Source organism: Acanthochromis polyacanthus, chromosome 12, assembly GCF_021347895.1.
Source record: "Acanthochromis polyacanthus isolate Apoly-LR-REF ecotype Palm Island chromosome 12, KAUST_Apoly_ChrSc, whole genome shotgun sequence".
NCBI lineage: Eukaryota > Metazoa > Chordata > Actinopteri > Pomacentridae > Acanthochromis > Acanthochromis polyacanthus.
In genome coordinates, this window is record NC_067124.1 from 448,015 (window position 1) to 465,404 (window position 17,390).

The 17,390-nt window shown below is 41.3% G+C and overlaps 1 long non-coding RNA gene across 1 annotated transcript; it reads right to left on the reverse strand.

Annotated features, from left to right (window-relative positions):
• Window positions 1-7,639: 7,639 nt before the first annotated feature.
• LOC127536404 (uncharacterized) lies at window positions 7,640-10,395 on the reverse strand. The gene is made up of 3 exons (XR_007945400.1): window positions 10,308-10,395; window positions 8,755-9,394; window positions 7,640-7,860 (listed from the first exon to the last, which is right to left on the reverse strand). It is a non-coding gene; the product is annotated as an uncharacterized LOC127536404 (long non-coding RNA).
• Between the last annotated feature and the right edge of the window lie 6,995 nt (window positions 10,396-17,390).

The following is a 17,390-nucleotide window of genomic DNA, read 5'->3' on the forward strand; positions in this document are numbered from 1 at the left end:
CTTCTGAGTCAACTATTATGTCATTTAAAGTAAAAAGTAGCCTCTTATGAATAAGTATAGAGACTCCTCTTTGTCTACTGTTATAAGAGGCAGAATAAACCTGATTGAAATTCATGCCAGTAAGTAATTTTTCTTCAGATTTTTGTAGATGGGTTTCTTGTAGGAGACAAATGTCTGCTTTTAATTTTGAAAAATGGTCTAAGATTTTTATTCTTTTTGCCTGTGAGCGAGTGCCACACACATTCCAGGAGACCAGAGTTAGTTTATGCATATAGACTGTTTAAGTTCAGCCTTGGATGTAGATCTGTGTGAGCTGCTTACTAATATTGGCATGTTATGAAATAAACTCAGTCTACTGATAACGTTGGATGGGTGTATGGCAGGGTTTAAATCTATGATGGGTGTGGATAACAAGACTGTAAAACATGTCAAACGTGAGCACAAAAAAAACAAAGAACACTGGTGCCTCGACATATATAACACACAAAAGATTTACATAGGGAGTTTGTGTGGGGGGAGAGGGGAGGTGTGAGTTTAGGTGGTTAGGGGAAGCAGAGGGAGGGGAGGTAGACAAAAAGGTGAACAGAAGGGGGTCAAACATAAAACAGTGAGCCATTATTATAAGTAGCCATAGAGAGATTAAATACATATACATATATACATACCTTCATATACACACGTGGACAAAATTGTTGGTACCCCTCAGTTAAAGAAGGAAAAACCCACAATTCTCACTGAAATCACTTGAAACTCATAAAAGTAACAATAAATAAAAATTTAGTGAAAATTAAATAATCAAAAACAGCCATCACTTTTGAATTGTTGATTAACATAATTATTTAAAAAAACAAACTAATGAAACAGGCCTGGACAAAAATGATGGTACCTCTATAAAAGATTGAAAACTATTTGACCAGAGTGACATGATTAACTCAGGTGTGTCATTTAATTGACATCACAGGTGTTTCCAAACTCATAATCAGTCAGTCTGCCTATTTAAAGGGAGACAAGTAGTCACCCTGCTGTTTGGTGAAAAGGTGTGTACCACACTGAACATGGACAACAGAAAGCGAAGGAGAGAATTGTCCCAGGACATCCGAAAAAAAATTACAAACATCTTAAAGGTAAAGGCTATAAGACCATCTCTAAACAGCTTGAAGTTCCTGTGACAACAGTGGCTCATATTATTCAGAAGTTCAAGACCCACGGGACAGTAGCCAACCTCCCTGGACGTGGCCGCAAGAGGAAAATTGATGACAAATTGAAGAGACGGATCGTTGGAATTGTATCCAAAGAGCCCAGAGCAACCTCCAAAGAAATTAAAGGTGAACTCCAAGGCCAAGGTACATCAGTGTCAGATCGCACCATTCATCGTTGTTTGAGCCAAAGTGGACTTCATGGGAGACGACCAAGGAGGACACCACTGCTGAAAAAAACTCATAAAAAAGCCAGACTGGAATTTGCAAAAATGCATGTTGACAAGCCACAAAGCTTCTGGGAGAATGTCCTTTGGACAGATGAGACCAAACTGGAGCTTTTTGGTAAGGCACATCAACTCTATGTTCATAGACTCAAAAACCAAGCGTACGAAGAAAAGAACACTGTCCCTACGGTGAAACATGGAGGAGGCTCAGTAATGTTTTGGGGCTGCTTTGCTGCATCTGGCACAGGGTGTCTTGAAAGTGTGCAAGGTACGATGAAATCTGAAGACTATCAAGGCATTCTGGAGAGAAATGTGCTGCCTAGTGTCAGAAAGCTTGGTCTCAGTCGCAGGTCATGGGTCTTCCAACAGGACAACGATCCAAAACACACAGCCAAAAACACCCAAGAATGGCTGAGAGAAAAGCGTTGGACTATTCTAAAGTGGCCTTCTATGAGCCCAGATCTGAATCCCATTGAACATATGTGGAAGGAGCTGAAACATGCCATTTGGAGAAGACACCCATCAAACCTGAGACAACTGGAGCTGTTTGCTCATGAGGAGTGGGCCAAAATACCTGTTGACAGCTGCAGAACGCTCATTGACAAATACAGAAATCGTTTAATTGCAGTGATTGCCTCAAAAGGTTGTGCAACAAAATATTAAGTTATGGGTACCATCATTTTTGTCCAGCCCTATTTCATTAGTTTGTTTTTTAAAATAATTATGTTAATCAACAATTCAAAAGTGATGGCTGATTTTGATTATTTAATTTTCAATAAATTTTTATTTGTTACTTTTGTGAGTTTCAAGTGATTTCAGTGAGAATTGTGGGTTTTTCCTTCTTTAACTGAGGGGTACCAACAATTTTGTCCACGTGTGTATACATATATATATATATACACAATATATACATTATTTTATAGTAAATAAACAAAGCTCTTTCGTTTCACCATACTGATCAGAACAGCCAGGGAGTGGTATTGGGGTCCCGGTACAGTTGGCCGTCGATATAAAGTTTATCTACAACCAAAGTAGACTGTTTACCCTTCTGCCTGTTCTGCTTCAGTATGGGAAACAATACCTTCCGCCGCTCGTTGATCTCTCTCGGGAATTGATCGTTCATTCCGAAAGAGGTCCCTTTAAGCTCCCGTCCTTTACTTTTAACTAATTCTTTCTGTTTAAAATGTTCGAATTTAGCGATAATAGGACGGGATTTATTGCCTCTACGGGCTCCAAGCCTGTGAACGCGGTGAAAGGAAATATTATTTACCGTTTCCTGGGGAATTTTTAAAGCCGTTGTCATAAATTTCTTAATTTCTGTCTCTGGATTATCTGTGGTGCTTTCAGAGATTCCTGAAAATATTAAATTGTCCCGCATACTACGGGTTTGGACATCCAGTACAGTTTCTTTAAGCGCTTTATTCTCCCTTTTAATCGTTTCCAGCTCGGTTGTAACTGCGGAAAAGTTAGAATGTAGTTCCGCGTTGTCCAGTTGAAGCTCACTTACCTGTTGATAGGCGTTCTCCAAACTTACCTTCAGGTCTCGAATCTCGTCGCGCAGGACGCTGAGAACATCTAACTTTTTATTTATAGACTCCAGGACATCAACCGGGACGTCCGTTGTAGCTAGGTCGTCCGTATCAGTATCCATCTTGCTCATTAGTAGGCAGACCCTGTTTATTAGGCTCTGCTGATCCAAATTAATAGTTTGGCTGCAGGAACGTTTGTTAGTATGGAGCTTAAACAGTTTTTCTGAGGTGTCAGTTTGCATAATTTAGCTGTCATAAAGGAGGATAGTACACTTTTCTAATATTTGCTGTGATCTTTGGATTGTACTTGGAGAAGGGCTTGGAGCAGGTCACTGTGGAGGACCTTGTTGTGGAGATCAGGGTTAGGGTTTTATTTAAGGCTTCAGAGACTTTACATAAAGACTGCTGCTGTTGAAATGCTCTGCAGTTGATGTTTTTTGTATGCATCATAAAAGACACAGGGATGCCAGTTTTTCCATAGACTGTAGCTCCAGTAGGAGGTGGAGCAGTCACCAGATGTTTTGTTTCCAAAGAGGGTTAGGGTTAGGGTGTCAAACATGCAGCCCGCTGCATGTTTTCATCTGTGATAAAAATACCACAGATGACATAAACATCAATCTATCCACCGCTTCATCCTCACTAGGGTCATGGGAGGTGCTGGAGTCTATCCCAGCTGACTCGGGTGAAGGCAGGGGACACCCTGGACAGGTCACCAGTCTGTCACAGGGCTACATATATAGAACTAAAATGAGTTTTTATGATTCTTATTATTATTACCCCTGCAATAAGGGATGTAAGTGTGAACATCATCACAGAATGTCTACAGAACTAGTGCATCATCACAGTCACTGATGTCTGTTTCACTTGCAGCTTTGGTACCAGACAGCGTGAAGAAGGATCTTCTACACAGAATAAGAGGGCTGACTACACTCTCATGGTACAGATATCTATTTTCGTGAAGTGATTTATTTGAAAGATTTTTTTCTTCCATTAATTATCTCAGACTCAGATTTTCAGCTGTGCTGTTACCAGTGTCTGCAGTTAGTGACTGCAGTTGTTCCATATTTGTGGAGGCATTTACTTTGCACATGTAATCAGTCAGTCAATTAAAGTTTTTAATTTATTTGACTTTTGTGGACGGAAAATATTTTTATAACAATGATATACACTAAAAGTCCAAAGTTTGGACACACCTTCTGCTCATTTCATGGTTTTTCTTTATTTACATTGTAGATTCTCACTGAAGGCATCAAAGCTGTGAATGAGCTCATCTGGAGTTATGTAGTTGGGTTGAGGTGGCTACTAGAAGAATCTAAATTCTAAAAACATGTTTTGACTTATTTATTGCATAATTTTAGATGTCTTTATGACGGTATTGAGTAATCTATGGTTAGCTATCTACAATGAAAGTAGTCATGAAAATAAAGAAAACCCTTAAATGAGCAGAATGTGTGTGAAATCTTCTGACTGGTAGTGTATGTGAATAGAACCTGGAACTGTGCTAGTTTTAATGGTCATTTTATTGCATTTTTGAGGTGGAATTGGGTGAGTGCACAGTTGCTGATGGTACAATTTTCTTTTCTATCATGGTGAAGCAAATGACTTGTATAATTTAGAAACACTTTACTTGCTGTCAAGTGGGGTAGGGTTAGAGACTTGCCTGAATGGTATCACAAAATGTAAAGAAAAAATAAAATTATTCAACAATCTTGATTTCAAAGTTCAAAGAATCCATATATTGGGCCTTGTTTGTTAAAGAATGGCTGCACAGTGTCGTAGTGGTTAGCGCTTTCGCCTTGCAGCAGCAAGATCATGTTCTCCCTGTGCATGCGTGGGTTTTCTCCGGGTACTCCGGGTTCCTCCCACAGTCCACAAACATGCTGAGGTTAATTGGTTACTCTAAACTGTCCGTAGGTGGGATTGTTTGTCTCTATGTGTAGCCCTGTGACAGACTGGTGGATGGATGGATAGTTGAAGAATTTAAAAGAACCTTTAAAGGGTGTAAAGTGGTTGATTAGCAGGAATGCAAGAGTGACTTTTAATTCCCTTTAGTACTGTAGTCTGTGTATAATTTCATACAAAAGCCCAAAATAATGTGCTTTCCTGGTACACGTGCATTCCACTGTCTAACTGAAAAGTCAATAATGTGTAATCTCAGGTATCAACACAGCAGGCAGCTTCACACCTGGAACAAGGGTTAGAGGGTTAACTGCAACAATGGGAACAAAAAATGTGACAAACGAGAGAAGAGGGAAAAATAGCTTTTTACCGTAGTGACAGGAGTCACGCTCCCAGCTGGTGCTGTCCTTTGATTAAATAGACTTAAAGAGCTATGATCCTGTAATGACAAGCTGGTTTCTGCCTGCTTTGCTTCCCAGAACAACAAATTGTTCCCAGCAGAGGGGATAGATCATGAAAAGATGAACAGGCGTGACCCAGTTCACAGGGGATCGATTAACGACCCTAACCCGGGGTGGTCATGGTTTGGGTCGTTGGCCCCCTGTTTGCTTGTGTTGAGGTTCTGACTGCATTCTGGATGAAACAAACAGGAGCTCAAGTAGGTGTGTGAGTCCAAAACGCATAAATTATGTACACCGTGGCAAGATAATCTCATCTAAACATCAGAAACCTGGCCTATGAGTTAGGGTGAGCGTCTGTTTGTTTTGTTGTCCTGCAGCTGTCAGAAATGCTGGCTTCAAGTCTTTTCGTCCACATGCAGAACCACATCATCGTGTTTGATTGACGGGTCTTTAGTTACGATGCCTAATAGGTTGGTAAGGTTAACCCCAACCCTACAGGCCATGAAGCCAAAACAACATGGCACATTAGTGGGTAGTGACTGACTCTGGCTGCAGAGAGTGTGTTTTTATCGCCAAAGGACCTGCTGTGACATCAGCCCAGGTGACAACATGCTGATGTACAGTGCTGCTGTGGAGGGAGGCCAAATGTAACGTAGTCCTCCAGGCCTGACCACACGCTCCTTTAATAGTCTACATCAATCCCCATGCGTGTTATCAGCAGATCTCCCTGTACGCTGCAGCAGCACACCGCAGACCGGCACTGGATGCAATTGACGTGGTCTAACCATGTGTGGTTTAACCACTACTTTCTCATTCTCCATTCTCAGCTGTTCTCCATCACTCTGGTGAGTATACAGCTCCTCAGCAGAGCTGTGCAGGTCCATTAAAAAATGACCTGCACAAAGGGAGGACATGATTTAATGAGTCCCATTCTCCCATTTGCATCTACCATTCTCACATGTTGGATGTGACAGATTTAAATGAAGCAGTGTGAGCAGCAGCTGATGTAGACTATGGGCCGAAGCCAAAAAACGTGTTATTCATTGATCCCCGCCGCGTAAGGAGGAATATTTTTCACAGCAGACAGATAAAATTATTCTAAGTATATTAGTAGTTGTTTCCAACTTCAGTTCATGCACATTAATGAAAGAGCAAGCAATAACTTTTAATTTTGAGCAGGCAAACGAAGGGGGCTACTTGCGTCATCTCCATGACAACCAGGAAGAAGCCGAGGCAAAATATGCTAACGCCGGCTTCGGAAAGACTTAAACAGAATACGTTTTTCCTCCAAATGAGCTTACAAGCTAGACTACATGGTCCTAATCATTAATTCCTAACAGTGTTATGGTACACTTGCATGGCAAAAATCAACGCTATTGTTTTCTCCTGGCGTTAAATATCCAACATTCTTTGACGTTCTTTGTCATATTTCACACTACATTATCTTTCCAATTCAACACAGCTGCCACTATTACAGTGTCAAATGAACAATATTTAAAGCCGTTTTTATTTAAATACCGGAATGTCCAAATAAAACATACATTGTCTGTTAAATTGTCTCTGTGTTATTTATATGCCACAACATTGAGGTGTAACTATGGACATAGTTGAATTACAAGAATAAAACTATGTACTAGATTGTTTTGGCTATTTTCAATGATGGAGAAGTCTCTTACCATGGTCTCTACTGCTGTGGTCCGTCCTTTCGTCTGTCCTCTCACTTGACCTCTGCACTGTAGTTCCGCACACACACTTACACACACACTGTACCCCCAGAAGAGCATCTTACACTGTGACCCCCCCCCCCCCCCCCCACGTGTTTGGCAGTACGTGGGAAGATGAAGTGCTGCATGCATTTAGTCTGTGACACAAAGTCTGCAGTAACACCTTTTTCACAGAAAAGCTGGGAGAGATTTGTCTGTTGTGCCAAACAATGGGTTACCCTCAACACTGCAGAAACGCTTATTGCTGAAAAAGCATTTTGAGCATTTAATATCAGCAATGAAGATGTCCCTGACGTGCCGAGCAATGTGGGATACCACAGAGAATGCTACAGTGCCTTCACAAAGACCACATCCGAAGAGCAAACTGTAAGCAAGCCAAGTCAGCCCAGGAAAATGAAGGTTTGTAGCAAATCCATTATCTATATTGCAATACTGCAAGTATGATGACCAAATATGTTGAAGATGTGACATACTAACTCATTGCAAACCAATACAGTTTTGACAACATGACTTACAGTTATCTGTGAACATACTAAAAAAGAATGGAACAGCAAAAATTGAAAATGAATCAGACAAGATCACAGTGATGATCACATTTGTTTTACATGTACTTGATTGTAGTGCAGCACCACAGCAAAATAAAACTCTCCACAACATCAGAAGTATGTTTTTTTTTTTATTATTTACAAATGTTAGAAACAATGTTAATTTAGATCATTTCCATTTATTGAGCACTTTTAACTTACATTTTAGTGCCATTACAATGTTCAGAAGAACCGCTGCCAGATACCAGTGATGGTGCTGCATCCAAGGTTCGGGTTCTGCGCTCTTCAAGTGGCCCAGAACAACCCAAAAGGGCTCCACACCTCCTGCCTGTTGCATGCCTGCTATGCAAGGAGAACAAATATATCAACATCTGGCACAACAGAAAGAGGGTTAAGGAAAAACTCTGTCAGTGTCTAACATTTACAGCAGGTAAACAGGATTTATCTTTATGTGACCTTTTTTATGTCAAGCAATATGCCTGATAAAAACATCAGCTATATCCCCTATTTATGACAATTTCTTTTTTATATATTTTATGAATTAGTCATTTGTCTTTCTGAATACTTTAATATACTCGGGTAAATACTAAAGTATTCAGAAAGACAAATGACTAAGTACTAATATTTACTGATAGTATTTACCTGAGTATAAACACCTTTTGTCACTGGCATTTCTTGCTGTTAAAAGAAAAATTTGATGAACTGGAAAGTAAGAAAGCCAGGATGCTTTTGTCTAGATTCATGGCTTAATGATTTTGCTGATCTGCTAACGATGGAGCAGCAGCTGTCCCCCTGATGGGAAACTTGGAAATTTGTGGTCATATGTTCAGGAATATATTAAAGAAAGACATTAGAATTAGCATCTCTTACCTTCTTGCTTTGTTTTTAATTTCTTTTTTTATCTTTTTTTTCTCCTATTTACATAGATAAAAGAAATAAATTATGATTTAATGCACACCATCTGATGAATGTGTGCTTTGACAGCTAATTTACTGCTCCCTGACATCTTTGTTTTATCTTTGTCATTTTTTGTTGTACATAGTATTTGTACTGATCTGTTTGTGTATTTTTGTTTCAACCCCCTTTTTTTTTTTTTTTTTTTGCTGTTGCTTGGCTGATTTATTTGTGTGAATTGATTTTAAAATTTTTTCTTGTTATTTATGTGTGTGTTGTGTTGTTTTAATCAAAAATGTAAATAAAAAAAATATTTTCCTGAGTATAAACTTTGTTTACCACAGCAGATCAACTCCTTCGTGCTGCTGAGGGGAAGAAGGATGAGCACCTGTTGCTTCAAATCCGTGGAAGAGGCCATTTATCACCACAGTTGATTAGCAAATTACACAAGATACCTGAGAGGAACAAAGAGAGGTTTCTGTAGAGGCAAATCCGTATCAGGCAGGCTACAGACAGTGGTGGAAGAGCGCCTACTGGCAAACCGTGAAGTGTTGAGGCTTTCACGGCTAAATGACCTCTTTAAGGAAATTGTTAGAGATAAGGAAGGACTGGACATTTAGACTTATAAAGCATTTAGCTTAAAATCAAGGCTTCCTAAGTCCCATCCATGCCTTAAATTCCTTAAAGCAGCCAGAAATGACTTTGTCTATGTAGAGGAGCTAACTGCTGAAGAGGTCATCCAGGATGAACCTGCACATCAGACAGCAGTGACTCAGAGGAGGATGGCATGGAACCCAGTCATTTAGGCCATCAACAAGCATAGGTTGGTTTGACATTTCTTAATCTACATTGTCCTTATAATTATAGTTAAGTTGATGTTACACACCTTGCTTACCTGCATTTCACCATTCTACCTGGTTGTGTAGTGACAGTCTCTGACTTCTCCACAGACAGACACCTGTACCATTCAGCCATGCTACTGAAAGAGATCATAGAGACCAAGTGTAAAGTGACTCCAAAAATGCCCTGGCCACCAACATCACAAGACCTTAAGATGGACACTGCCTCCAGTGTTGCCGGTGCAAAGCACTAAAATGTGTGCAGGGGAGATGCACATGCAAACAGCACCAGCTACCATGCACAGACATGTGTGCAATGCGTGTATTTACTGCTCCAATTCTGCAGGACATGAAACATAAGAAGAGAAAAAAAGAGAGCAAGCTTCATGGGCATGCTTATGCCAAATTTGTGGCTTTCATAGCACTTTTTTGTATAAAGTTCGTCTTGTTCAAATTATTTTTTTTCTGGTGTCAGTTCATTTAATGTCCATATGATAACCTACGCTTATATATCCTAGTCACTGATGCACAACAACTGAAGCTCTAAAAAAACTACAAACTTCATCTCAAAAAATAGAAATTAATTAAATATGTATCAATAGCAAAGCTGATCAGATCGGGAAATCTAACGTGTTGGACATCTAATTACTGCCACTTGTTATATTAAATATCTGCAGCTGTTGTTCCTGGTGGATCTTGACATGCTACCTGCAGTGATGTTAGGTTTCATTAAACATAAGCTTCGTTTGCACTCATTGCATAAACTTTTCATATTAAAAATATTACATGATAATCGAGTAATTAATAATATCTGACCTTTTTCTCGTTTAAATGTGTTGGACATCTAGTTACTGCCGCTTGTTAGCTTAAACAACTGCAGCTGTTGTGACTGGTGACATGCTACCTGCAGCGACGTTATGTTTTATTAAACATTAACATTAATTTTGGCATTACAATGTGCTGTCAATATGCTTTGTTTGCACCCATTGCATCAATTTCTCATAATAATCAAACGTTTCCACATGACAATAGAGTAATAATATAATATCTTACCTTTTCCTTCGTTTGCTCTCATCCCTTAACCAGTTGTGTTAACGTTGTGTTATGGCTTTACCAGAAGTACGAGGAATCTGATTGGCCAACTGAAGTCTACGAAGTAGTAACAAGAGCTCTCATTTGTTTGTGGTTGCTGGAGCTAACAGCATATCCATTAGCTCGTGTGACGAATATATCAACGTTATTTATGAAAATGTGCAACTTTTGAGGTTGGAAACATTAACTTCTATGTTATATGATAATTTATCTACACAATGCTAAAAAATCTGAAAATTACCGGCAGGGGATCAATTGTTTCGTAAACGAAAGCAGACAGACGTACTTGGCCCATCGCCTAATGGTGAGGAAGCATTCAGATCGTAGCATGACGCGAAGCAGCCTCTGAATGAACCGCATGTCGGGCAACAACAAAGAGCAAGCACACCCTTACTCCAACAAAGTCAATATCAAGTTCTGTCTGAGCAGCACGTAATGACATTTAAAAAGAAAAGACAAACACGTTTATGTTCACCACCCCTGCCTGGAATCAGATGATTGCAGCATGATAGCAGCTGTGTCAATAAGAGCTGACCCAAAGTGTGTTCGCCGAGTCCCAGAGGTGCTCCCAGTCGCCTCTCTAGTGAAACTGGCAACATCCAAAGGCCATAAACACCTCCCATACTGTACAAACAGACGGGGTTAGTGACAGGATGGGAAACAGCTGGCAGAAACATGCTCATACTATAAAATGATGATGATGATGATGTTGCAGCAGCACGTTGCCTTATTTGAGCAAACGGTGCACCTGCTTTAGGGGAAACTGTTTTCAGGGTTGTCCATGAAATGCTGCTGGACCTGGTCATACAACAGCAATAAATAAATCTGGTTGTCTCACTGATGTCATTCTCAGCTATAGGGTTGACCCTAACCAAAAGACATTGCAAAAGCAGACAAAGGGTCAAAGAGGGTGTTTCAAAGCAAAAGGAGGGGAGGGGGTCATGTGCTCCTACAAGAAATTCTCAAGACCCGGTGTGCAGTTGGCCTTCTTTACTGTCAACATGTGTGAATGCCATGCTCGATAAATTTCTCTTTGAATTCTCTCACTAGAATTTATGAGACATGCAACATGGGATTGCAACTCTTTTGAAAGCGCTCGTGGCGTTTACATTCTGAGCCAGGATCCGACAAAAGCAGAACCAGTGAGAGGCTGGCATGTAGCATCCTGCAGTGTGCGTAGGACTTTTAAAATGCTGTATTTACATTCTGTCGTGTCTCTTGGGAACTGTTTTCTACACACTAATGAGGCTGAGGAGCAAGTTTCTTTCTGTTATTCCTGGCATCGACGCACCGGTCGCAGGCATACCACTCTCCCTCCTTTTTCACTCTCAGTAGCCCAGTGCAAATAATAAATAAGAGGAAATACATCATCATCAGAGAGCCAAGAGTGGGTCTGCCAAAGTTAACACAAAGCAATCTTAGGTAATGGTCAGCAAATGTGTATAAAGTTTCATAGAGCATGACTTCACATAGATCATGTTGGCTGGCAGAATCTCAGCTGTGATGCTGCTGCTGCAGTAGACACACACACACACACACACACACACACACACACACACACACACACACACACACACACACCCTCTAGCTTGCTCTAACTGATTTGATACGGTGTAATGTTGAGGCAGGATTAGCTACCAGTCGTGAAATTTTAACGGAGGCTTTATGACACGCTCATGCCCATTCATTCTGCAAATATGTGTCAGATTTTCCATTCATTTACACACATCGGTGGCACAGACACAAAACATTTCATCATGGCTCAATTGATGAAAATTATTTGCTCATTGTAAAAAGAAAAACTTCACTGAGTGTTTTTAGTGCTCTACCTACAGCACAGCCAGATGGAGAGCTGGGGGGTCTGTATGCAACAACACAGAGGAAAGAAGCCAAACACAATCCAGACATTGTTTACCCTGTTTCTGATGTAAAGGCCACTTACTGTCGTGTCCAATGCCTAACCCTTAATTTGCTGCTCCAGCCTTTGAAGTGTGTGCATATTTCTGTTTCATGACACTACCTTTCCTCTCTCTCTCTCTCTCTCTCTCTCTCTAGTTGATATTGCAACTGGATAGGCCATGTTTCCTTTTTAGGCCTGCTCTGATGATAGAAAACACAAGTGGGGAAACGGAGTGCACAGATCCACAGAGAGGCCCAGACAACGCTGCAGGGGATTAGAGCACACCCTGGCAGCAGAATGGTTTCACTTAAGAATTTCAGTAATCACTTTTAGGAGTGTAATATATAGCTGACCTTGGGCAGCGCCACACGACCCCCCGCTCCCCCAGCAGCCATTTGATCAAAGGAAGCGGCAGTGGCTGTGCAAACAGGCGCTATCAGTGGACTCCAATGGATTTACTGCCTGCTTCTTCTCTCTTGTCTCCCCTGAGTCCGTCGGGTCTCTTGTCTCTGCACTGAAACCCAGTTTCATCTTACAGAACCCATTTTTCTCCCGGTACTAATTTACAGGCCAGATCAAGGGATGGCTTAGAGGGAGGCGGAGGAGGCCTCGTGTGGAGGTGGGAGCAGCTCAGGGCCCTGATCCACTGATCGAAGTATATCAGGCTCTGCTTGGCCCAGTCACCCAGACAGCTGATCACAGCCCAGTGGGTGCTCTCCTCTCAGCTGGAGCAGCCAAACACCATGGCCTGGGCACAATAACAGCGAGCAGAAAGAGGCCACAGCGAGCAGAAGGAGACCTGAGTGCCGGCCCAAATCACAGGAGGCTCTAACAAAGAAGTGGGAAAAGAGGATGTTGGTATCATAGCAACTCTTAATAACCTCCAACACAGCTGAGGTGTGTTGGACCCTAACCCTGTGGCGGCTTAATGTTTTCTTATGTTTAGTTACACTCATGTGCATGAACTTATACAGTCCAAGCATGGAAATTTAATGACATAACATTTGAATGAAACATCTGACAAAGTAGATGATCAGAACAATGTCGGTCGAGGGTTAAGCTGACCGACCTTTATGTTTTTCCAAGGAAATATCTTTCAGCTGGTTAAATCCCCAGTAATGTGTAATTTGTGACTCACATGTGCTGCTCTAATTTCATGCTCTTGTTAAAATGTTTCTAGCAGTACTCACTGCGAAAACAGTTGTTTATTTTGTCTTTGTTTCATCTAAGAGAAAATGATTTATTTGTTGTGTTGGGCTAGGGTTAGGGTGAATGCCGGTAAAAGTCACGTGAGGATATTGTGGTTTGGCAGAGGGAAGGAGAGTACTGCCTGTAGCCAGCAGAGGGAGGCAAAGAACAGACGACAGAGGAGAGCATAGAGCAGGTTTAACTGCTGATTTATTAAAGGTTGGCATGTGTAGGGTTGGAACTGTGTTGCTACTAGCTGCAGAAGTTACTTCAGACTGTCTCTCTCTGTCTTTTTGTGTGATTTCAATATTATCATCAGATGTTTAAAGCTAAAGCACCCGATCAGTACATTGGATGCCAGTTATACAACAGACACATGTTCTCAGGCTGGCATGTGAGGGAGTGTTCATGTGCAGACTCATTCACAGTAATGCATGCCGTGTCGTTACATGACCACAGAAAGTTGTACACTTTTATGAGCTTCTTCTATGGCAAGCTTGGGATGGGAATGATAAGAAGAACATTTCCTGATAGGCAAGAACCCAAACATGGCGCTGTGTCCAAAAAAATGGGACTTTACTCAAAGGGTCACCCACCACAGGTCAGCCTTTGTGAATGTCCACATTCTTAAACTCATTTGAATTCAGCGTTATGTAACCCTGTATTTCTGCATTCCCCTCATTTGCTGAAGCACAGGTGCAGAGCATCAACAATAACCCTAAACAGGAGGAAAAAGTTCTGGCTGTAAACGCTCCATGGCCCTTGGACAATATTTTATGGTGTGACAGAGTTATGGGCACACTGATAAGTCTGATCCCTGACTGCTTGCCATGTCATTACTGTAATACAGCTGGTCTTTTTGATGCTAACTGTGTTGAGCGTGTTACAGTAAGAAATAATAACTTTGTCTCGTTGCTCCTCCTGCTCAGCCAATTCAGCCCGGTCCGAGATAATACAACTGCCTTATTAGCTTTAAATTCAGAGCCAGCAACATTAACATGTGGCCAGCAGTTGCTTTTGGGAAAACACGGAGAACTCTGTTGACCCTCATGATTATTGCTAATTTTTGTGGAAGAGAGCAACTTTCTGTGTGGGCAAATAAACTATCAGACTTAGAGATGATTAACAGCACGTCTCTCGAATCAAAATTAATCAAAATCAGCCACTACAGCAATTCCATCAGCTCTGTGCGTTCAAATTGTTATCGTGCTGCTGCTGCTGCCTTATCTCTCTGATACACATCCTGCTATGGTCCTGTGGTCATACAGTAGATGACGAGGCTCGGCTGTGTGTGTGAATGGCAGCGAGTGGGTAAATCAGCTGAGACTCATGTGGCCGGCCCTTGCTCCCTGCTATGACCCAGCGGGGCTCAGTCACCAGCTGAGTGACTGAACTCAACTCACACACACACACACACACACACACACACACACACACACACACACACACACACACACACACACACACACACACACACTGCAAAATGGGATCTTTGCACAGTTGTTTAAGGCACCTTAGTTAGCTAGTGTGTCTGCGGGCACACATACAGGTAACTCTACCCTACACACTGTCCAAGTTACATTTGTTGACCATTTACAATAAGCAGAACTGTAAAACATTTGATCAATACTGCATCTTGTATCAAGGAGGCTAACCATAGTCTGTCAGTTGGTCCAAAACAGAAGTTCAGACTGAAATATCTCAACAGCTATTGGATGAGTCGCACAGAGAATTTGTACAGAAACTCATTGTCCCCAGAGGATGCAGACAGTGGGATTACTTCAGTCGTTCTCGTGGTTTCCACGCTGCGGCTGGCAGTTGTGGTCTCATTTGAGGTATCAGAGTAACTATGGGTGGAGTGCAATGCTTTTGTCCGTTTAGCACGAATCTGAGTTATTTTCCGGATAGCTCTACACTGCAAACGTTAAAAAATGTCAAATTTTTGTTTTTATACCCAAATACTTGCAGTTCGGTCTTTTAAAGTCTAATTCAGACTCACTGTCTCACTTGGTTTTTCTCAACTGATAAGACACTGTTCCTGAAAAATAGCACACATTTCCCAACACACTGCATACTTTTTTTTTTTTTTAATTTGAACACAATTCACAAAGCACTGTGTCAAAATTGCATTTTACTGTCAAAATCTGAGCTTTGTTTTCAAAATTTAGGACACTGCACTGGTAGCAGTGCAGTGTGTTTTCACATGAACTGTAAAAAAAAACATACAGTCCTCAAAAATCACAACCAGAGGGGGCCACTGCAGTGGGTTAGGATAATACAGCCATGTACAGTATGCAGATATTTACACCACATCTGCATCAATGTCAGTATGACAAACCACAATAACTTGAGGATTCATACTGAACCATTACCGAATCAATAGTCCTCTATAAAACTAACATTGTCCCAGATGTATTCATGTGTATCATCAGAATTCAACTGAAAAACTAAACACACACAAAACAGAGAAAATGAAGATGAAGTTAACTTAAGATGATACATTAGATTTTTACTGTATTCTCAGAACATTGACATACCATGTAAAGTAAACCACAATGAAATTGCTATTTACTTTATCCTTACCATCTGCTGGCCTTAACAACAGATTAACACATCCAGCTAATGTTAGTGTGCAGTTCAAAAGTGTTTTCAGTTTTGACCTGTTGTGACAGCAGTGTTGGAACAGTGTCCCAGTTCTGCTTCCTAAAAGTGTGTGTTCAAATGAACCCAAAAATGTGTTCAGTCTAACCCTAACCCTAGTGCAAGAGTTTTGGAAACTGTGTCTTTAGTGTCTGTAATACATTTATTAATGAAACATTTCTGTACTGGTTCACTGTACTGGTTCACACACTGCACAGCAGTGGCATATCACTCCTATCAGCCGCATCTGTACTTTGGCATCAGTAAAATGCCTGCTTGTACTGAAATGCTACCTCCTAATACCTGCTGAATGACATCAGCAGTTGACAGCTGTTCAGCAGTCAACTTCTGATAGGTCAAAATTCAACAACACTACTAGAAGGACAACTTGTGGCCTTCATCAAGGTCTCACAACACATTTGTTATTCATACACATGTTGCTGGAGTTTGACCTAGTCAGATTATTTCCCTTCATCATGCACCTTGGAAGGAGGTGAGGTGGTGTCAAAAATCATTACTCAGCTCTTTGGCCTCATCCAACCACAGCATTGCTGGGGACACTTTATGATTCCTTCCCTCTTCTGTCAAACTGCAGCTTAAACTGAGCTGAGCTGTAAGGTGCTTACATAATGCAAGGTGCTTCATGGATCAGATTCAGTTATAGATAACACTTTCACCCTACAGGATTCCCCTCTAGAGATACTCACAGATATTTGTATACCAAGACACTGCGCGCGCACACACACATGTCCACATCCACTACAACTATCAGACAGACACACCCTTCCCTCCAATACAATACAATCCTTTCCAATACAACGACAGTGAGATAGGGTTAGGGAGGACCAGAGGCAGACAGCAAGAGCTTCTGAAGTGACAGCTCAGATGTTCTGCTGGGCCTATTCACATTCCCTACGTCACTTCTTTGTACCCGCTTTCACTCCTCTCTTCTGTTCCTTCTCCTCTGTTCTCGGTCTCTCCCCCTCCATTTCTTTTTGTTCCAGGCATGGACCACTGTTGTCTCACATCAGCTCTCATAACAGCTCCGGGCAGACCTCCCTCAACCTCACGCCTCGCATGTGAGTCCACACATCGGAGGAGTTATAACACTGATAATAACACTAATAACACAACATTCAGGTCATTAAGGGAGGTATTAGCCCAACCTCCTCTTTGGAGACTTGGGTGGGCTCCCAAAACTATGGCTTGAGGCCATATTTGCATGTCCAAATAAATGCACTCGATGACTCAGACTACGTCACAAAGTAGTCTGACCCTAACCCTCTCAAAGTTCCTGAGGTGCTGTAGATTTGCTT